This window comes from Mustela nivalis, assembly GCF_964662115.1.
Source record: "Mustela nivalis genome assembly, chromosome: 2".
NCBI classification, from domain to species: domain Eukaryota; kingdom Metazoa; phylum Chordata; class Mammalia; order Carnivora; family Mustelidae; genus Mustela; species Mustela nivalis.
The window spans coordinates 53,175,319-53,197,885 of record NC_139021.1 but is presented as its reverse complement, the minus strand read 5'-3'; the positions used below and the strand labels follow the sequence as shown (position 1 = coordinate 53,197,885).

General features: G+C 44.2%; 1 long non-coding RNA gene across 1 annotated transcript in view; it reads right to left on the bottom strand.

Annotated features, from left to right (window-relative positions):
* The window catches only part of LOC309859050, a 28,189-nt gene extending 8,811 nt beyond the window's left edge, over nt 1-19,378 (bottom strand). The window contains exons 1-2 of the long non-coding RNA XR_014308507.1: nt 19,289-19,378; nt 419-593 (exon numbers count right to left, since the gene is read on the bottom strand). This is a non-coding gene — a long non-coding RNA (uncharacterized lncRNA). The remainder of the gene's footprint in view (nt 1-418; nt 594-19,288) is intronic.
* Nucleotides 19,379-22,567: the final 3,189 nt, after the last annotated feature.

The window sequence follows — 22,567 nt, the reverse complement described above, 5'->3', positions numbered from 1 at the left end:
TCTCTCTCTTTCTGTCAAATAAATAAATGAAATCTTTAAAAATAAAATAAAATAAAATGAGTTCCTCTTACAAATAACAAAACAGATAGCTCACTCTTTCCCACCATTGCAATATCTCTATCCCCACCAACTCTCTCCTGCTCGTTTCTGAGCATTCCCGAAACTGTCTTTAATGCTCTCAGGAATAAATTGCTGTAGGTATGGCCACCAATTAAAGACCTCAAAAAGCCGAGGGGAGGGTCTGCATTCTCTGATGCCCTCCATGCATCAGGGCCATGGCTGTGAGCCATGAAGGGGAAGGAACACCTCCTCTTCCCCTTGTGCAACCTGTATTATGTATACATCAAGGCAATGTAGCTTTGTGCCCTATATTTGGAGGATTTGTACAAAAAAAAAAAAAACTTCCATATTTACTTACAACATCTTATCTCCCCTGGATTCAGACATGAGTCCATGAAGAGCTCACCCAAAGGCACGGGGCAGTATTCAGTATCTCTTCTCCCTGCAGAGCTTTGAAACTTTGGTATTGGGCTGAACTTGGAAGCCCAACTCTTGTTCAGGGTGACAGATTCCCAGGAGACTATTCATGCCCCCTACAGAAGAAACCACTTGGTTAGCCCATCAGCCATTACTAGACACACCTAGACTCTAGTAACCATGCTCAACCTTGAGCTTGAGAGACACCACTAAATCTCTTCTTTTAAATAGAAACTCAGGCAGGCATAGAAACTTACCATGAGCCTGACCAGACCTGCATATATGTCGTTCATATTTTTTATAATATTTGGAGCTTGTGTGTGGCCAGGAAGCTTGGCCAGGAAGCCACAAACCCACATGACATGACTAGCGGCTGGAGCCTGTGAGAGGACACTTAGCTTCTCTCTCACCCGTGGACATTCTGCCAGTTGAGCTATTGCAAAGGCAGCTTTGAGAGTGAGTAGGGACCTAACAGAAGACACCATCAATCCTACCCATGTAGCTGCTGTGACCAGACCCACTGCTGGTCCTCAGATCAGGACCATTCACTCAACAGTGTCCCAACAGCATGCCAGGCAATTTGCTTAGGACACTTAGGATTAAACTTTAATTATCTAGCATTTTGTGTTTCACGCATAATAGAAATCCATTTGTAACAGAGGCAAATTTTAGCTATTTTTTGATGGCTTATTCAACAATCAACCAGTAATTATTGACTGCTTACTACGGTCTAGAGTCACTTCTAGTCACGGTCCTAAACAAATGATCCAAGGTCACAGTCTTGTGTAGCTTACTCTAAACAAGAGTACCCTGTAAGTAAGAGAACAGAAAAATAACAAGGGAATTTCAGATAATCATAAGTTCATTAAAAAAGTAAACAGGGGACGCCTGAGTGGCTCAGTTGGTTAAGCAGCTGCCTTCGGCTCAGGTCATGATCCCAGCGTCCTGGGATCAAGTCCCACATCGGGCTCTTTGCTCCGCAGGGAGCCTGCTTCTCCCTCTGACTCTGCCTTCCCCTCTGTCTGCCTATGCTCGCTCTCGCTCACTCTCTCTCTGACAAATAAATAAATAAAATCTTAAAAAAAAAAAAAAAGTAAACAGGACAATATGGCGTAAAAGGTGATTGGGATTAGCTGCCGCAGGCCATGTACATCCTCCTTTTCTGCCTTGCATTTTCTAGTATGCAGGCTGGGGAGATAAAAATGCTTATGTCACCAACACCCCTTCTTGCTGGGGCTTGTGTGACCCAAGTCCATGACACCAGGTTGAACATTCTGAGGAGGCCTTCCCTGTCCAATAAAATGCAGAGCCATGTAAGAAAAGATTTTTATCCTTTGGACTCTCCCTTCTCCTCGTTTGGGACACAGATGGAACGCCCAGAGGGGCAGCAGCTGTCTTATGACCTTGAAGTGAAATCACAAGGAAGAAAGTCAAAATGTTAAGGGTGGCAGAGTAGAAAGTGAGAAAGAGACAGAGTCCCTGATGACATCATTGAGGCCTGACCTAACTACCTTGGATATCTTAATACGTTAGACAAAAGTATATTGGCTTAGGCCTTTACCAGGTTTATTCTTATTTGTAGCCAGAACTTTTCTAACTAAGAGAGGGACATGAATTGTGGGTGGAAGGATATTTTAAACAAGGTGCTCATGGAAATCTTCTCTGAGAAGATGATATTCTAGTTGGGACCTGAATGATAAGAAAGAGAGTCATATGAAGAGCTGGGAGAAAGAAATCCATTCAGAAGGAATAGCAAGTGCAAAGGTCCTGAGACAGAAATGAGTCTATTGCATTCAAGAACCTAATTTCAATGTGTCTGAGGTATCACAACAAGGGAGGCTGTGGCAATACTGGAGGTCTTGGAAAAGGGCAGAATCTAGACCACAAAGAGCCTTGTAAGTCATGTCAAAAATCTATTTTAGGGCACCTGGGTGGCTCAGTGGGTTAAAGCCTCTACTTTCCGCTCAGGTCATGATCCCAGGGTCCTGGGATCGAGCCCCATATCGGGCTCTCTGCTCAGCAGGGAGCCTGCTTTCCTTCCTCTCTCTCTGCCTGCCTCTCTGCCTACTTGTGATCTCTATCAAATAAATTTAAGAAAAAAATCTATTTTAATTCCAAAGGGTTTTGAAATAGATGGCTTGATCTACATTTTGAAGGTAAAGTCTTCCATGGCACTTGATGATGGATCAAAGTAGGATAAGAGAAAATAAGGAATTAAGGATGACTCCTAGATTTTTATCCAGAACAATGGATGGGGCCATCACTTATGTGGGGAAGAATGTGAAAGGTCTGGATGGGGAAAATGAAGGGAACACAGTGTGGAGACAATGTGCATGCTAAGTTAGAAATGCCCATTAGAATTGCAAGTGGTGATGTTGTATGGGAAGATGAATCTGTGAATCTGAAACTCCAGGGACAAGTCAGGGCTATAGTGAGAAATCCAGAACCATCCACATACAGATGGCATTTAAGTCATGACTCTGGACCTGATTTCCTGGCCAGAAAATACAGATAAAGAAAGGAGTTTCAGCCTGGAATATGTCCACATTTAGATTCAAAATGGAGGCCAGCAAAGGGAAACAAGAAGGAGCATCCTGGGAACTGAAACAGAAGCCAGGAAGCTCTGAGAAAAGAGTGTTTTAAGGAGAGTCATTAGCTCTGTTGAATGATGCTAAGAGGTTGGGAAAGCAACACAGAGAAGAAGTTCTTGGACTTGTTCATGAGATGTACTTGGTCATGTTGCTAAGAGCAGTTTTAGAGGACAGGAGAGGCTCCTGCCTGACTTGAATGGGTTCAAGACAAGACAGGTGGAGAGAACACGAGGTACAGACCACTCTTGCATCCAGAGTAGTTCTGCCATTAAAGGAAGTGGAAAATGGCGGCAGTGGCTGCAGGGTCTTTGGGGCCATGGAGGATCTGGCAGGAGTTGTTGGTTCGAAGACAGATTCTGTCTGGACAACTAAGTAAATGCAGTGAGGTAGCAGGGTGGGATATTTATTGAGCGCCTACTACATACTAGGCACTTTACAAATTCCAGTTTATCCTCCCAACAATTCTGTTCAGTTGCTGTTTTTCCCCCCTTTATGGACACGAGGGAGGCACTAGAGCACATCGATTGATTACCTCAGGTCGAGTTCAACAGAATCCGAGTTCTGCTGTTCATTGGCTGTTATGTGACCTTGACCAGCTCCCGAGCTCTCTATGTCTCTGTTCAGATAAAACCAGTACTTGCCTCAAATGATTGGTGTGAGGAGGAAAATTTCATAATCCATATAAAACAGGTACACTAGCTTCACACATAGTGAGTCCTCAGTAAATACTCTTTTCAGAGATAAGAAAAGAGAGCCTCTGAGGTTAACTATCTTTATTTATTGAACAAATAAAAAATATTGAAAAAAAAATGAAAAATTGAAAAAAAAAATTGAGATTCTACTTTTTGCTAAGCATCACCTGAGGCCAGGGAGTATAGCCATGGACAGGATACAAAGTGTCCTTGTCTTCAGAGAGCTTAGAGTTGATGATGATGATGATGATGATGGTGGTGGTGGTGGTGGTGATAAAACCCAACAGTAGCTAACATATATTTGCTACGTGCCAGGCTCTGGAGGTTTCACAGTCATGAGTAACAAAAGCAGAGTCTATCTTGCTCCAATTTGTAGTTCTATTATGTCATCCTTCCCAGGGGTATCATTTTGCAAGGAGAATGAAACCCAACTCTAGTGACATAATCCTGGGTTGTGAGGACATGTTATTGAAAGGAAAACATTAGAGGTGATGACTAACCTTCCTTGCTTTCTCCACCATTTCCCCAAGATGCTATCAGAAACAGGTTCTGAGGATTGTTTTTCTCTGCATCCTGCCTTGTGTCTCCTTCCCTGTTTTTTCCCCAAGTTGTTTAACCAATGACACAAATGTGACAGGCCCCATGTTAGCTCCTTCGGGAGTATCAAAGATAAGTGCTATGGGCTGAATTGTGGCCCCTTCAAAATTCATATGGTTGAAGTCCTAATCCCCAGTATCTCATAAAATGACTATGTTTGGAGATAGAGCCTCTAAGGAGTAAGCTAAAATGAGGACATTAGGATGGCCCTACTCCAATATGTCTGGTGTCTTTATAAGAAGAGATTAGGGGGCAGGTGGGTGGCTCAGTCACTTGTGCATCCAACTCTTGGTTTCAGCTCAGGTCATGATCTTAGGGTCATGAGATCGAGTCCCACTTCAGGCTCCACGCTCAGTGTGGAATCTACTTGAGATTCTCTCCCTCTCCCTTTGCCCTTCCCCAGGCTCATGCTCTCTCACTCTCTTGAAATAAATAAAATCTTTTAAAAAAAGAAGAAGAGATTTGGACACAGGCAGGTGCAAAGGGAAGACCATGTGAAGACACACTAAGAAGGCGGCCATTTGTAAGCCAAGGAGAGAGAAAAATTCAGCTCTGAAAAATCCAGCCCCACCAGCAGTTTGCTCTCAGACTTCTGTCCTCTGGAATTGTAAGAAAATAGATTTCTGTTGTCAGACCCACCCAGTCTGTGGCATTCGTTATAGCAGCCCTAGCACACTAATACAGTAAGTAAAACACACTTGTGGTGCGGAGGACTTGGCAGTGTTTTCAAGGTGGTCAAGTTCACACTAAGTACCATGCAATGTGGGGCAACACTGGACCAAGTGAGAAGTGCTAAGGTTAAATTTCTGGACACCAAAGACAAAGAGGCCACTTTCTTCGGCAGGTTGGACCGTCAGGTGAAGATCTGAGAAAGAGGTGGACTATGAAATGGATCTAGATTGATTCTCAGGGATTTAGTGGGTATCATGTGGGACTCCAGAGCATCCTAGGGAAATGGTCCAGCATGAATCACCTTTCTTCTATCATTGGATGACTCTCTTTGTCAGCCCCGTAAGTGTTCTCCTTACCAGTTTTGGTTCCAATTAGCATCCTATCATTATTATGTATTAATATGTTCATTAAGTATTAATATTATAATATTAGTAATATATACATTATATGTCATAATTATATAATCATATTATAATATATTAATAATATAATATTAAGCATTAATATGTTCATTAAGGAGTCTAAGTATTATTTTCCCCGTTCTACAGGTGAGGATGCCAAGGTGCAGGAAGGTAAAGCAACCTGCTCAAGGCCATACAGTAAACAGTGGAGCTGGAAGCACACCCGCCAGTCCTCCGCTTGCACTGATCATATAAATGGGACCAAGCTCAGTCACAGAGCACGGTCAGTGTCAGAAGCGTCCATGAGGAAAGCACAGGGGGAAAATGGAGATTCCTCTTTGGAGACACGTATGTGGAATCCAAAGGACAGAGCAATGCAGAAGGTTGAGAAGGAAAGGAAGGGGAAGGAAGTTTTTATTTTGGAGAAGAGGGAAGATTAGAAAGTGCAAGTAAAAGACAGGAGGGAGATATTGAGGATAGGAGGGAAGCAGCTAGCAAAGAAAGTTCTGGAAGGAAAGTCGAAGCCTCAAATAAAGTGCATGTGCAGTGTGGGGACTTTGGGAGGTGGTGAGGCCAGCCTTGAAAAGAAATAGGGGACACAGTTTCCTCTGAAGTGAAAGTGGAAAAGAACGAAAGAGAAGAGGTTAGAAGACTGGGTGCAAAGGATTGACGGCCTTGGCCCTGGTGCTCCCTGCCTGCCTGCCTGCGTGCCTTCCTGATCCTGCCCTTTCCTGCCTGCCTTTTTTCTTTCTCTTTCTTCCTTTCCTTCTTCATTTGTAAAAAATTTCTTTTATTGCTTATTTTAATTTTAATTTTATTTGTTTTTTAAACTTTATTTCTCTTCTGCGAAGCACAAGGTATGGGGAGGTGGGGGCGGGTGTGGGAGAGAGACCTAAGAGGAGTTGTACAGTTTGGGGAAAGGGCTGAGGGGAATTGGGAGAGAAGCTGAGGACAGGAAGAAGGGCACACAGCAGTCAAGCACCCACAGGATGTGAGACTCTGTGCCGAGGACTCCCAGTTCAGGTGCACAGTTGGAGGGCGTGGGAGGGTTGGGGCCAGCGGTGCCGGGGGTGGGGTGCAAAGTCAAGGAGGGGACCAGACACCTGACTGAGTAAGGAAGGCACTGAGCAAGGGACCCAGGCCAGGGAAGAGAGGAGAGTAAGGAAGCAAGTGATGGCGTAAGAAAAACAGGAGAGTTTCTAGGACTAAGAAATATCCCATTCCAATATCCCCTGTTAATTACTCACTCGCTATTTCTCTTGTATTGTTTTACACAAATGTTTAAAAGTGAGACTTCCAGGTAAATGAAACAGAGGCAGGATTTTGATCATGCTGAGAATATGTGATGGGCATGGACGGTACAAGGTGTGATGGGGTGTGCTGTTTTTCACAGACATGACAACTCATCTGGCCAAGACAGTCTTGTTAGGGGACCATGCTTGTCCCTGGATGCCGTGGCTACCCTCCGTTCTGTTCCTTCTCTCTGCACTGTCCCCTCTCCTCAGTTGTACCGCACCATCATTCTTTCTATGTAGATTTGACTTGGCTGTGTTTCATTTTCTAAAAATCATCAAAAATCTTTCAAGCATCATTTGTTTGATGAGGTAGTTGACCAAATGGAGTATTGTAATTTTTGGTCAAAAACAACTGACGATAAAATAACGAGACCAAATTCTTGGGGAGGACTCTCCAATGCTTGCAGACAACTCCTGGAGGAATTCTGCAACAGCTCTGAGCAAGACAACGTGAAATCGGAGTCTGTTCTCCCAGGGTGGTTACAGGAAAAGACAACACTCATTTAAATAGATGAATTGATGTAGTCGTTTAAAATCTTGTCTCCTTTCTTCAAAGGGACACTTGAGATGTTGCATTGACAACTTCGTGTATTACACTGGAGAAGCCCACGTCTCCAGATGACTAAAGCAAAGTATGAATGCATCACAGTAACACGTAAATGAGAGTATGTACCAGATGTCAGCCCTGAATAGAAACATGATCTCAATTCAATAAATATTCTTCACAAAAAAATACATCTGACCATGAAAAAAAAAATCTTTAAAATTTCATCTTGAATATTAGAGGAGAAATAAATTCTTTCTTATATTCAAAGCATTTTCATTTCAAAGATACTGTTTTGATTTACTAAATTGCATAGAGTATAGGGGATAGGTGAATAAATGCTTAGGGAATAAGTCTAAGGTAAAGTTACACTCACCCCAGATTTCTCCCCTAAAAAAAAGCTCCTTGGGATGCCTGGGTGGCTCAGTTGTTAAGCATCTGCCTTCAGCTCAGGTCATGATCCCAGGGTCCTGGGATCAGGCCCCATGTCAGGTTCCCTGCTTGGTGGGAAGCCTGCTTCTCCCTCTCCCACCCCCCCCCCCTGCTTGTGTTCCTTCTCTAGCTGTCTCTTTCTGTCAAGTAAATAAATAAAATATTTATAATTAATTAATTAATTAAATTTTTAAAAGAGCTCCTTATCACAGTATGATAAGAGTCCTGGTCAAGGAGCCAGGAATTTTGACAAATTCAGAATTTTGGTCTTCCCTGTAATAAAGTCATTGTGTATTCCTAGGGAGGTCCCTCAAAGACCCTCTTCAGATCTTAATAAACATAATATTTCCTTACCTCTCTCTCTCTTTTTTAAATTTTATTTTAACCCAATGTGGGTTTCCAACTTACTACCTTGAGATCAGATCAAGTCATATGCTCTATCAGCTGAGCCAGCCAGGCACCCCCCTTATCTCTCTCTTATCTGTGCTACAAAATTCCCTTTTGTAAGCTTTAGGAAGAAAGGAGCACCTTTAGCCTCTAATTACATGAAAGTATGTCATTTCTTTCTACATAAAGAAACACCTTAAAAGTTATATACCTTAGTTATCTTTCATGTATTAAATCATGAGAAATGATAATAAATTTGGTTCACTGTTATAAAATAAATTCCCTTCCTAGCTTTTTTGTCTATTTGCTCAATTCAAACTTTGAACAGTATAATCAGTTTATATTTTTGGTATTCATATAAAATTAGTACTTCATAAATATGAATCATGCTATTAACTGTGTGTATTGTAATGCTGTTTAATTACTGTCATTTGCATACTACACCACTCTTAAATAAGTCAAAGAATTAAAAGGAACTTTGGAAAGTACACTGCATATTTCTGTTTGCAGGGTCCAGCACATTACAACCTGGTCTTTATTCTATTTCATTTTTAAAGATTTTTATGTATTTATTTGACAGAGAGAGAGACAGCGAGAGAGGGAGCATAAGCCAGGGGACCAGGAGAGGGAGAAGAAGGCTTCCCACCAAGCATGGGGCTCCAGCCCAGGACACTGGAATCATGACCTGAGCTGAAGGCAGTCACTTAATGACTAAGCCACCCAGGCACCTCTACAACCTGCTCTTTAAACATATGTAACTTGATCTTGAACTTATATGGAAGAGACTTTCTACTTTCTAACCACTCCCACCTCAGTCAAGCCTACAAACTCCAGGAGAAACTCATAAATAACCTCATGCAATAGAAAGAAGATATGAATTTATCTCATTTCAGACAGAATGAGGATTTTTTTAAAACATTTTTAAATGTAGAGGTCTTTTTTCACATTAACTGCATTTAATTATTTTCTGTTAAAATGAGGGGAAACCATGGTGGTAAGTTTTAATTTCAATATTAAAAAAAAAGCAAAAAGATCATGGAACAAAGATTATTACTTCTGTTTATACAATTTTTTTTTAAGATTTTAGTTATTTATTTGACAGAAATCACAAGTAGACAGAGAGGCAGGCAGAGAGAGAAAGGGAAGCAGGCTCCCTGCTGAGCAGAGAGCCTGATGCGGGACTCGATCCCAGGACCCTGAGATCATGACCCGAGCCGAAGGCAGCGGCTTAACCCACTGAGCCACCCAGGCGCCCTGTTTATACAATATTTGAGACAATAAATGATGTGAATCTTCAAGAACCAAGGCAATCAGAAAGTACATTATTTTTGGAAAGTAACTTTGGCCAATGTTTTCATACTTGGATTCTGAGAAGGGTTGACTGTGATGGTGGCCATCCACTACACAAAACTCAGTAATACGAAGCCCATCGCAGACATGGCAGGGGCAGAGCTACTAAGAAATATGCTTGCAGAAGGGATCGACAGAACCTATCTCTTGAAATAATACCCAGCTTTAACCAGAAGTCATTTCTTCTGGAATCATAAAAGCATTGTTTTCTTCTTTCACAATAATTTATTCTAAACCAGGAAGCCATCTGAGAATAGAAGAAAAAAACAAACAAACCAAGAATGTTCATTGTTCTACTCAGATGGAGACTCCTCAGTGAGGAAAACAAAGAATTAACAGTATGCTCATTTATAATACTTCTCCGTAGCCATCCCTGGCCAGTCTCACTTCCCAGTGTTTCCCCAAGGAAATGCTAGCACTCTGGGCATGCTGATAGAGCCACGGCAGTAATTTCCAAGTGCAGTTTCCCGGACCAGGAGCCTCAGCAGCATCACTAGCGAACCTGCTAGAAATACAGCTTGCCACACCTCACATCAGACCTCCTAAATCAGAAATGCTGGCGAGGCGCCCAGGAACGTGTATTTTGATAAGATCTCTGGAGGTCTGATGCTCTCTGAAGTTTGAGAACCACTCACCTTCAGCACACGGCCCACTTGAGGCTCACCCCACTCATTTTTCCTTCCTGCTGATGCCTTAAATCCCAGTCCTCCACAAGTCTGGCCCAGCTCTCTCATCAAACTCTAGCGACGTTCTTACTTGAAACAGCATTTAACATTCCCATACCACAATAAAGCCTTAGCTATATCCGATGTGATTTGAGCATGCTATGTCTTATACTGTCTTCTAATTTTTTTCTTACCTATGTCTGTTTTATTATTTCAGCTGAACTGAAAGCCTCCTGAAGAAGGAACTGTATCTTATTTTACTTATATTTTATTTATTTTAGCAACCATTTATGCCTTTTACTTCTTCCCACCAACTTCCCTGTATCCAAATTCTACCTATTTTTCAAGGTTCAGCTTAAATGGCATTTTCAATGGCTTTCTCTGGATATAAGTATTTTCCTTCCTTGGAAAATCCATAACTTTCTATCTTTTTTGTTTTCTGCTTCTAATTATAGTCATTCATTTGTGACTTTATCTCTCTCATCATTGAAGTTGGAGATAAATATTCTAAACCACTCTTTTAAAAAAAAAAAGTAATTTAGCATACCTCAGGGTAGACATGTATAATTAGTTTATGTTCCCCCAATATTTATGACTCTGATTTTTGGTAATCCGACCATTTACATAGGAAGTAGCTCTCACATTTCAGAAAGATACAGATACTGTATTTCTCCTAGGCACACTGGGGGTCTGGACCTGGGTCTGGGCGCTGGAGACAATTGTTACAATTTGTGTGGTCTAATAAGTGGTCTCAGAAGATTAGACGTGAAGTAATGGGAATCTGCAGGAAATCGAGCCATAAGGAAACCAGGGCGACTTGAAGTCACATTGGTAAGGAAGAAAAGAGCCTCACCCCGGGGTAAGGACCAGTAGCAGAAGGCTTAATTGTTACCATGTCGTGGTGTGAACCCACCGTGTTGCTGCCTGAGCTAATGGGAACCTGATGTAGCCGGCTTCCTGAACCCCGCCAGTCTGGACTTCAAACACAGGCAGCCCATCCCGCAGGATCAGGCAGACTGGAGTCACAGGTTTATTTCCTCTCCAGCAAAAAAGGACCTCACACCCCCCGCTCCCCAGCCCCACGCCCCCATAGGGGTTCTGCCTGCCTCGGGACCCTGGCTGGGCTTTGGGACCACTCCTCCTGTTTTCCCCATTTCACACTTCATTCTAACCTCTCCCCCTCCCTCCTGGAAAGTCTTCCAGACTTATCTCAGTAGCCTCCAAGGGCCTCCAACTCTGTCTTCAGACCCAGGAGTGAGAGAACGTTCTCGGGTCACTTGGCCACAAATCCCTCTGGGCCAACGGCCAGCTGGGAGGGCACACAGCTCTGCAGATGTGCATAGTGAGATCAGGTATGGACAATTCATGCTTGAGGGGAATGGGCACTGCTAGCAGAGAGAATCCCTGAGGCAGCAGAAATCTTTGGGGTCTGTTTGTCACGTCCCCACCTGCGGGTTTTTTTTTTTTTTTTTTTTTTCACTTGTTTTGCTGCAGGTCCTTAAGGAGAAAATACCAAAGTAGCAGGCACAGAATCCTTCATATCTGTGACTGGAAAAGTGTTTACAGTCCCTGGTGTTTGGGGTCAGCCCAAAGCCCCAAGGCAGGCAAGCAGCACACCAGCTCTCCTCTCTGAGGAGGAGGGGTGTTCTGGAACTTAAGGCTTCCTGGGGCTCCTTCTCTGCCATTCCCACAGGCAGCCTTGGTGTTTTTCCTTTGCCGAGATTTCTCAAGTTCCCTTTTTTACATCCCTTATCGACATGTAAACTCCACACTAGGGTGAAAAGGTAGGTGTTTAAGACAGATGGCAACAGCTGGGATAAAGTGCCTCTTAAAGGCTGTCTTAATGAAATGCATCTCTTTATATTTGGGGCATTTGTAAGCAGAATGGGGATGAAACCCGAGAAGACTATGTGATAACCAGACCACATCCTGTCAAGAGAGAGAGTGTTTCTCCAATAACACAAAGATGAGCTTCTAGATAGCCTACTAGATAGCCGCCTTCCGCCCAGCGTCTCCCCCATCGTAAATCTGCATTCTGACTCAGGTTTTTTTGTAGATTTTTGAGGCTAGAGCTCATTTCCCTGGAGAGACAGGCCTAAGGAAAGATCTGGAATTCCACCAGTTAACAAAAGCCACCATTCCGCTTAATCAACATTTGCTCCATCGGAATCAATATCCTCCCTGGGGGTGGTTTTCATTGTTCTAAAGTCTGTTTCAGGTGACAGAGCAAAGATTCAGTTTGCGATAAAGATTTGCTGAAAAGGAAAGGAATATATTCCTCAGAAGAGCAAACAAGACTCCCAAACTCTCCTTTTACAAATGAACTTCCTTTGGTGAGATACTCTGCCTGGTTTTGCACACTCAAGAAATCTCAGTATGCTGACCACACAGCCTCTTCCCGCAGTTCCCTATTCTTTCTCACCGACGGAGAGAGATCACAAGTAGGTGGAGAGGCTGGCGTGGTGGGGGGGGGGGGAGGGGAAGCAGGCTCCCTGCTGAGCAGAGAGCCCAATGCGGGGGCTCTATCCCAGGACCCTGAGATCATGACCAGAGCCACAGGCAGAGGCTTTAACCCACTGAGCCACCCAGGTGCCCCTAATTTCCTTATCTTTGCTATGAGTCCTCTACCCTGCAGTTTGTGAATGAAAAATAGTGTGTGTGAAATTACCTAGCCCATGTCGGACATGCAGCAACAAGCTCCCTGTTCTAGTTGATTTAATGGAGAGGAGGTGGACAGGCTCGAGAATCCAAACTGGGTCCAGGTTCTGGCTGCTTTGCTTTCTTCATAAGGTGTCCCGCGACAAATGCTTTAGCCTGGCATCTTCCCCAAATTTCAGTTTCCTCATCTATAAAAAGAAGATAATGACATCTCTCCTCATTTCAGAGAGGGTTGATAAGAGCCTAAGGAACAATATAAATCTTGTAATAGACATTTGTATATTTAGAAACGGTAGAGCACATAAATCTTGTTAATTATAATCATCAAATTCTTCACAATGGAATGCAATACATTGAATACTACCGAAATCACAAATACACTGAAGAGATCAAGAAAAATATTTCTTAGAAAGCAAGTATTGTTATTTTGTTCTAGTTTTGGCCAATTTTCTTAAAAGGCTTACTCCTTTTTTTTTTTTAAGATTTTATTTATTTATCAGATAGAGATCACAAGTAGGCAGAGAGGCAGGCAGAGAGAGAAGGGGAAAAGGGGAAGCAGGCTCCCTGCTGAGCAGAGAGCCCCATGCGGGGCTTGATCCCAGGATCCTGGGATCATGACCTGAGCTGAAGGCAGAGGCTTTAACCCACTGAGCCACCCAGGCGCCCCAAGGCTTACTCTTTTAAAAAAGGAAGGCTTTTCTAGAGAAGCTGGGCCAACTGAGATCATCAAAGCAAGTGCTCTTGAGCTACGAGGAGGTGTTCCTGATAATGAAGGTCTCCCAAAGTTCAAAATATGCGGACAACCAAATAATTTATGAGACTACACTTGGTTATTTGTGTTCATGGTGCTCATCTTTCTATTTGGGCTCCCTTGGCTTCCTGAAGGAGACCATGACGCTCTGGGGTCCAGCGTAGGTGGAAGAGCTGGAGATCCTCCCATCCCCCCCTTGGTGTCACAGCTTATCAGTGTTGATGGACAGAATACAGAAGGTCCTACTTGCCCTGTTGACCAAAGAGAAAACACACTTCTCGGTTTCAGCTGGGTGCTTCTTTTCTGGCCAATAAGAGAGCAATTTCATTTCTGACACTGAAGCAGGAAGCGATCAATGCATTAATATCAATGGGCAAATTTCATCCCTGAACCTTACTGACCTCCTTCTATTACGTACCTGGATTCTTAGGAGCTGGAAAGTCTAACACAGTCAACTTTTGATCATCTTCAAAGGAATTAGCATAGATTTTGTGAAAATCATAGATACACAGGGCCGTCCTTTCGATATAACTGGAAGAGGAGAAGTCTGAACCAATCTGGGAATTGAAGACTATACATAGGAAATAAATGGAATGCACGAACACCCCACAACCCACGAGTCATCGTTTCAAAAGACGTTAATCCCTGTAAATTTTGACTTGGGGTCGAAGATTTAGGTTTCCAAATATATATAAGCCATGGGGCAAGGTTTTAGTGGAATGTATTGCTTGTGTTAAGTTCATTTACATCTGAAATGAGAAAATACGCAAGAAGTCTGAGCCTATTTTTTCGCAAGCCTAAGAAGTAAAGATCAATAAATTCATTTATCCTTCATTCCGTAAGTATTTTATGAGCACCTGCAGCATGCCGAGCCCTGCACTTGCACCGAACGCACCCTGATGAGGGGAGGAGTGGTCCCTCCCCTCAGCGCTGGCATTTGGATGCAAGAACCAGTGCAGCTTCACGCCCTTTGGTCTAAAAAAGGGGACACTGAGGGCACCTGGTGGGGCCTCAGTTGTTAAGCATCTGCCTTTGGCTCAGGTCATAATCCTAGGATCCTGGGATTGAGCTCTCATGGGGGGCGGGGGGTTCCTGCTCAGCGGAAAGCCTGCTTCTCCCTCTCCCACTCCCCATGCTTGTGTTCCCTCTCTCGCTGTGTCTCTCTCTGTCAAATAAATAAAATATTTTTAAAAAGGAGTGGGGGACACTGGTATGAGAAGACTATCTTCACACTCAGGGCAACATCCACCTTACACTGGACCAACAGGTAGGAAAGAGTCTCCTCTGTCGCTTGTCAAAGCCAACCTAAGCTCTCCGAGCAGCCTCCTGCCATAACCATTAAGTGCACGGGCTCTGGTGTCCAACTGTCTGGGTTGCATATCGGCCTCCACTCTCTACTTGTACGCTCTTTGGCAAGACCCTTGATCTCCTTGTAACTCTGTTAAATAGGAGCCATTCTAATACCACCTCACAGGGCTACTGTAATGATTAAGTCAAAACATATAAAGTGGTTAGAACAGTGCCAGGAAAAGAGCAGGTGCTCAATAAATGCTAGCAATTATTACTCCTATCTGATCTCATCTCCCCTCGGGGCTCCGTACGCAGCCTGGGATCCAGGCAGGACGGCATCTGCCACAGCGTCCCTGGCCTTCCCTCTCCCTACAACCCCTCTGTGCTTGCACACGTGGTCTTCTACCAGCCTGGGCAACCTCAATGTGACTTTTGTTCCCAGCAAACTTCTCCTGTATCCTTCAAGCCTCAGCTCAAGCTCGCTTCCTCTGGGAAAAATCTCCTTACCTCTGATGGGTAGTGGTTGGGTGCCCCTCCACTCTGCTTAACGAACAGCTGTGCCTAATTCTAATTCTCTAATGCACTTGGACTTGAAGTGCTTGTGTGTTCCATCTCACCAGATGGGGGATCCTATGAAGCCATAGGAGATACTCAACCAATGTTTGTTTAAATGAACACATGAATTAGTGAGTAGATTGATGGAGAAAAGGAAGGGAAGAAGGAAGGAAAGAAAGAAAGGGAAGGGAAGGGAAGGAATTAAAAAAAAAAAAAAAAAGATAGCATCTGCACCAACCTTCTGTCTTTAAGCATATGAATCCCTGCATTTTCTGAGAGGGATGGTTACCCATAGCTTTTTTCAGGTCTGGAAAGTGCACAGTTCCCTTCATAGCACTTGCTTCAGGATACTTCTCTACAGAAATGACCTTTCTTAAGCTGCAATTTGAGGCCATGATTGCTGTCCTCAAAATCAGTTCACTTTTTAATCTCTGGTTCACCACCAGCATGACATTTTGATTAACTATTTGCACTTCCAAAAAAAAAAAAAAAAACCAATACCAAAGACCCCAGGCATGTCAACATTTTCCACACACTCACATGCCAAGAGGGGAGAGGGGAAATATTTCTGTTTGACTATCCTATAGACTAGCGTTCTAGAATTAAAAAAAAAAATCACTGAGGACTTGTTCACTGAGATCACTGAAAAGGGCAGGCATTATGTTCATTGGTGTGGAAATTTCAACTAGCAAGAGCTCTAAATTTCCCCAATCTGAATAGAAACAATTAAATGTTAGAAAAACAAAGTATAGTTTTTCAAGTTTCAAAACGGAGATCTCCATATCCTCTTATTTTCCTCTCTCACCTTTCTTCCTCTCCCTCATGTGAACTCACTTGGGGCGTATAATGAACTATACCCATATCTTGATGTCTGCTGCCCAAGGCGATCTGCTTCCATTTTCAGGAATAAGACTTTCTGATCACTGTCCTTAAAAGAGGTTCATTCTTGTACTTGCTTATTCACTGAGTAATTATTTATTGGCCTAGGGCAGACATTCAACTAAGCAAAGGGGACAACATACTGAGCACAATCTGCCCTGTGCCCTGGGAATGTTTTGATTAGTTGATGATTTCCTGGTGGGAGACGATTTGCATGTGTGTACCTAACTTTAAATGAAAAATGTACTTCTGAAAATGTTTCACAAGAATTGGATTTTTTTTTTTTTTTACAAAATTTAAGTTTTGACAAAATGAGACACTTGCATCAGTGGGATTGTATCTAGAATATAGTAGTATCTGTAGACATCCTTTTCTTTTTTTTCCCCCCACCTTTGAAATTCAAGTCATGTTTACCATGAATTGGGGGTCTTGACATTTCCGGCAAAGCATGGAATCTTACTGGACAGAGAAGCTGTCTAGCGGAGAATATAAAACCATGATCTCTGGCGAAAGCCTCATCTGGCCTTCCTTGCCCGTTCTCTGTGCCACTCAGTAAAACAGTGATGGCAAGAAAGTTGCTCAAGCATTCTCAGCCTTAAGTTCCTCATCCAGAAAATGGGAGAAAAGGTACATCTCTCACTGAGATGTAAGATTACTGGAGATAGTGTATGTAAAGCCTTTTTCACAAGAGCCTGGCATCAATAGCAGCTATTATTTAATGTCAGTAATCACCAGCCCCAATTTGTCGACTTCGGGGGAATCAACTTATTTATTAAAATAAATGGGGATTTTCTTAAGGCAAAACATGCCTCTAATTTGCAAGGGAACATCAAATCCAGAGTGGGGGACTGGGAAATTCTGGCAACCTGGTCATTTTTCACGATGCATTAAGACAAGCACGTCTCCCCCAAGAGTCCTTCCCTGCCCTACAGAAAGGAGTTTGTACCACGCAGGCCAGTACACGCTCTTCCCCAGTGACGGATCCAATCCTGCTCTTTTTCTAACTTCCTTATCCAAGTGGTCTATCAAGTCTGCACTGGTTCGGGTTCTCATTTATGCTTTCCCTCTTTGTTAATATATCATCCTAGAACAGGGCCTCGGAGAATAGCTTCTGGGACCCGGGTATGGACTGGCTAGACCCGCTCCAGGGAGATCCCTACTGTACTTCAGGTACTCAGGCAAGTGCCACTGTGTATGCACAGTCCCCCCTCCCAACACCCCCGCTTCCTTGTGTCCTCTCTGCGTTCCTGTTTGCATTCCGTTGCATGAATCAAACACCTAGGTTGCACTACACCACAGGAGACAGAAGATGTGGCATTTGACTTAGCAAGACCTGTGGTGGAGGGAAGCCAAGGACCTCTCCACTTCACCCCCAACAAAATCGCCTTTGGAAAATCTTTCAAACAGTAGCTCTTAAATCTTGGTGAGTCCTGGGCTCTCAAAAATCTGCTGAATACATAGAACTCTCTTCCTGGGGCTGTGGAAAACACACAACGTTTTTACATAGAAACTTGTAATATCGTTTGAGATGATTCACAGATTCCCTGAAGTCCTTCCATGCCCCCTTTTGGGTATCGCTTCATCTAGGAGGATCTCAAAGACCACCTAAGGTCTCAGAATTCTAATTGTCTCTTTTTGGTGAAGTCCAAGAAATCCACCCAAGTGGTGAGCCTCTAAGAATTCCAGCGGGGAGTGGGCTCCCGGGAGCGGTAGACTGTCTCTGTTCTGGCTGTCTCTCTCTCTTTTACAGAGGGGTGATAATTCATCCTACTGGGGACATCCTGGCTGGTTTCCTCAGGCCCAGCCATTGTGCCAACTCCAGAAGCTTCTGGGTCCAAGAAAAGGCTGGTTGTGCGGAAAGCACACTGCGCTGTGGTCAAGGCAGACTCTCCCTGGGCAGTTGCCTGAGGCCATTTTCTGGTCAGCAGCAGTCTGCTGGAAATGCTTTCGAGAACCCAAAGATTAGGGCGCACTGGGCAACCTCGGGGGTTGTTTTCTGTCTGGTTCGAGGGAAGCAGCAGTAGGAATTTTTGCCTCCAGCCTCTTGCTGAGTGACAGGAAGAGAAAAAAGGATCATTTGAAGGCTCCCGGATTCAAACGGAGTGTACAGAATGCCAGGCCCTTGCTGCCTCTGAGAACAGCCTCTCTGGTGCCAGCTTAGGACAAATGTGTTCCCACTGTCTCCTGGAAAGGCTTCCCCCACCCCTGCTGAGGGGGTGGATTTCAAAGCAGCTGACTTCTTGCCCTTTTGAATAGGACTGCAAGTGTTCCCGTTTCAGTTCTAAAACTTTCCCCCCAATTCTCCACTCCCCCAGGGCCTCCCCAAGAAAAACTGGTATTCTGGGTCACTGAGATGGCGTCAGGTTAGGAAGCAGAGAAAGGAGAGGCAAGGAACAGTTCCTAACATCAAACATCGCCCTGAGAGCTCACATTGCATGATAATGAAATGCCGCAAAACATCAAACCCTACAGGTAACAGCGAAAGCCCCCCAGATGCCTTCGGGGCTTTTCCTCCTCTGCAGCTGCGGACCTAAAAGTTCGGTGTCTTTCTCGTGCTTTTATTCACAATCAGGCTTGTCCTCCTTGAAAGACAGGCGCAGACTCCCTCGCCAACCAGAGTGTGTTTTAAATGCTGACCGCCCCCATCTCTCCCTGAGCGCACCGGGTGTAAAACCCCCCGGAGCGCGCCGAGCCCCGCCGCGCGCTGGGGAGACGCAGACGGTCGCTCAGTTGGCCCTCAGCCGCGGGGAGCTGACTTGGGTATTTCGCGGCAGCTGCCTGCCTCCGTCTCCCCAGCCGCCCTCCCACATCTTCCTAGGAGACCGGCTGTGTGTGTGTGTGTGTGTGTGTGTGTGTGTGTGTGTGTGTGTGAAGGAGGTGCTGTTTCCCACAGCTCTGATCTAATTCAGCTGAAATTCAATCTCCGTGTGACCAACCTCAGCCAGCGCTCTCCCACCCGCCGCGAGGCTCCCCTCCCCGGGCGGGGTGTGCTGCGCGGGGACACCGCCCGGCCCGCCACCTCCCCTCCGCCAGCCCCTGCGTATAAACTTACGGTGTCAGTGGGCCAGCCTTGGGGACTTGCCTGCTGCCGGGCCGCTCACCCTTCGTCCCCTGGGCTCTGGGGGGAGACACCCTATACCTGCCACTCAGCGGCGTGCATGGGGCTCGTGAGTTATTGCTGGAGAAAAGGCAGCTGAGCCAGATGAGGCTGAGAACCCGAAACAGATGTGAAAGACATCAGGCTGAGTTCTCCGTGGATCTTCAATGCCCAGAAAGATTTATGAGCCCTTTTTAACCCTCTTTTAACGTAGGTTGAACTGGGCTTGTTTTATGGCAAGGAAAGAGGCCTGGCAGTCACACAGAAAATCACCAGAGCGACAGGGCCTGCCCTGGGGTCTGTGGACCCTTCCTTTCCTTTCTGGATCCTCTCTCCCTGAAGCTTGATCCCTTAGCCTCTGCATTCCACGGAGACCTTCCATCACAACTCCTTCATGACTTCCCATCCTGGGGTAGCCCAAAGCTACCAGTGACTTGGACCCTAAACGGTGTTCAGTTTCCGTGCGTGTCTTTATAGGGAGCAAGGAAATTATAAATATCTTTTAGAAAGGTGGAGATTGCAAGGGGCCAGCTCTGGACAGTGAAGCAGTGGCCCTGGCATCCCCCCCCCCCTTAATTGTCACGTAATCACATTATACTGGATCAGGCGCACTTTCTTTTGATGGAGGAAACTTTGAACTTCGCTTTGCACTTCCTGCAAGAAGAGGATTTCTACCTCAGGGCAGGGAGGCACAGGAAGGCAGAAGTTTGCGGGCACCTTTTACAAGCCTTATGAAGCTAAAGGGAAGGGGTTTATAAAGGTGTCGTAATTAGAAATGATGTGTCAAGGCAAGCAAGCACCTCCTGAACCTGACCCTGCCAGTGTCTGCCTGGGCTGCCTCAGGAACACTGGAAATTCAGTGTGGCTTCAGCACTGGGCAACCAAGTCATTTTCCAGTGCAGAGAAGCCCAGTGACCTTACAATCTTTCATTCATCTTACTGCACACAGAGGGAGAGTGATGGGCAAAGTCACACCTTTATTGTACTGTCACTGTTACTGTTTTTTTTAAATTTTTTAAAAATTTTACTTATTTATCTGACAGAGAGAGATCATAAGTAGGCAGAGAGGCAGGCAGAGAGAGGGGGGAAGCAGGCTCCCTGCTGAGCAGAGAGCCCCATGCGGGGCTCCATCCCAGGACCCTAAGATCATTACCTGAGCCGAAGGCAGAGGCTTTAACCCACTGAGCCACCCAGGTGCCCCTACTGTTATTTTAGAGAGCAATATAACTTACACGAAAAGATTTCTTTTGGTATTCACATACCAGCTTATCTTGATATATCGATAAAAGCAGGCAAGTGGAGCTGGAAAGTGTTTCCCTCACCTCCTCCAGACTCTCAGAGTCTGGGTCATACTATCCTAGAACATCAAAACTGAATGCCCAACTCAGGAAGAGAAATACTCTATTTAAATTCAGTCTTTTAGAGTGAGTTTAGAGACCCCGTGTCTCTATTTCTCCCTAAAAGCCCTTTTTGGGGAAAGTAGGTAGAGATGACCAGAGTAAGAGAAATCTTCTGCCTTAACAATTTTTTTGAACTTCCTCTGTTCACAGGCTGTATCGTGAAGGGAGGTGCCAGGAAATCAAGAAACACGGTATTGGGGGAGGAGATTCTCCCCTGCCTGGGGAAGGGGAACATTCCTACAGCCGAGCTCAGAAATAATAGTCTCCCTGGGTCCTGAGAAAACTGCCCAAAATGTTAACACATCAATCTTAAGGAAACAAGCCTGGCTTTTACCAACTTAATTTCATATAATTATTTCAGAGTTTGAGTCTTTACAAGAAAGAGGGAGTGGAGGAAAAAGATCAGAAAATTGAAGGGGATGAGCAGAAGAGGAATGAGATTGTCTTTGTTTTGAAGATTCCCATTCCACACCCCCCTGCCCCCCAGCCCCTGCGCCCTGGGCTCCGTCTATGCTTTCATCTTTTGGGAGCAAATGCACAGCACACTGAACAGCATGTGGAGTAGCTGGTAAGGTACTGATTTCACTCAGGTCTGTTTGGAAGGGGCCGCTTTGATGAAGTTGCTCTTGGGTCTCAGGTCCTAGAAACCAGCATGTGGTGCAATAAGGCCAGAGGACATGGCCCCTACTCCTGACTCCGGGCTACTAAGTTACAGGGTAGTTTGTCCAAGTCATGAAGCTGCAGGGTCCCACTTACACCTCTGGAGTGGAGGCAATAATACAGGCATGCCTCTGAGATAGTGTGTGTTTGGTTCTAGACCACCTCAATAAAGCAAGTAGCATAATGAAGTGCATCAAATGAATTTTTTGGTTTCCCAGTATGTTTATACTATACTAAAATCTATTAAGGGTATGAGGGCATTATGTCTAAAACAATTTTATATGTATATATACATATAAAATTGTTATATACAATATATACAATTATATATATATATATAATTGTTTTAGACATAATGCCCTCATACCCTTAATACATATATACATATATACATATATATGTATATATATATATAATATATATATATCTTAATTTAAAAATACTCCATTGCTTAAAAAAAAAAAAAAGCTAACCATCACTTGAGCTTTCGGTGAGTCATAATCACTGATCACAGAGCTCCAAAACAAATATAATGATGAAAGAGCTTGAAATGTTGCAAGAATTAACCAAAATGTGACATAGAGACGTGAAGTGAAAAATACTGTTGGAAAAATGTCACCAATAGGCTGGTTTGATGCAGGATTGCCACAAACCTTCTGTTTGTGAAGAAACTAAAACAAAATAAAAACAGTATCTGTGAAAAGCAATAAGCCAAGCAAATACAATGAGGAATGCCTGTCCCTCCCCTGCTCATGTCAGAGGGTTACATTTAGGAAAACACTTCGAAAGGGTAAAAACGCTGCTATACAAATGAAAGGTATTATTCTTACAATAATGAGATTTAATTATGATCAGTACTCTATAAGTATCTCACTAAGTTTAACTATTACTAGTTACATTAACTATTAACTGGTTATACATTAAGAGTCAGATACACAGGGGCGCCTGGGTGGCTCAGTGGTTGGGCTGCTGCCCTTCGGCTCAGGTCATGATCTCAGGGTCCTGGGATCGAGCCCCACGTCGGGCTCTCTGCTCAGCAGGGAGCCTGCTTCCTCCTCTCTCTCTGCCTGCCTCTCTGCCTGCTTGTGATCTCTCTCTGTCAAATAAATAAATAAAAACTTTAAAAAAAAAAAAAGAGTTAGATACACCGAATTTGGTAAGTAAGCAAAAAAAC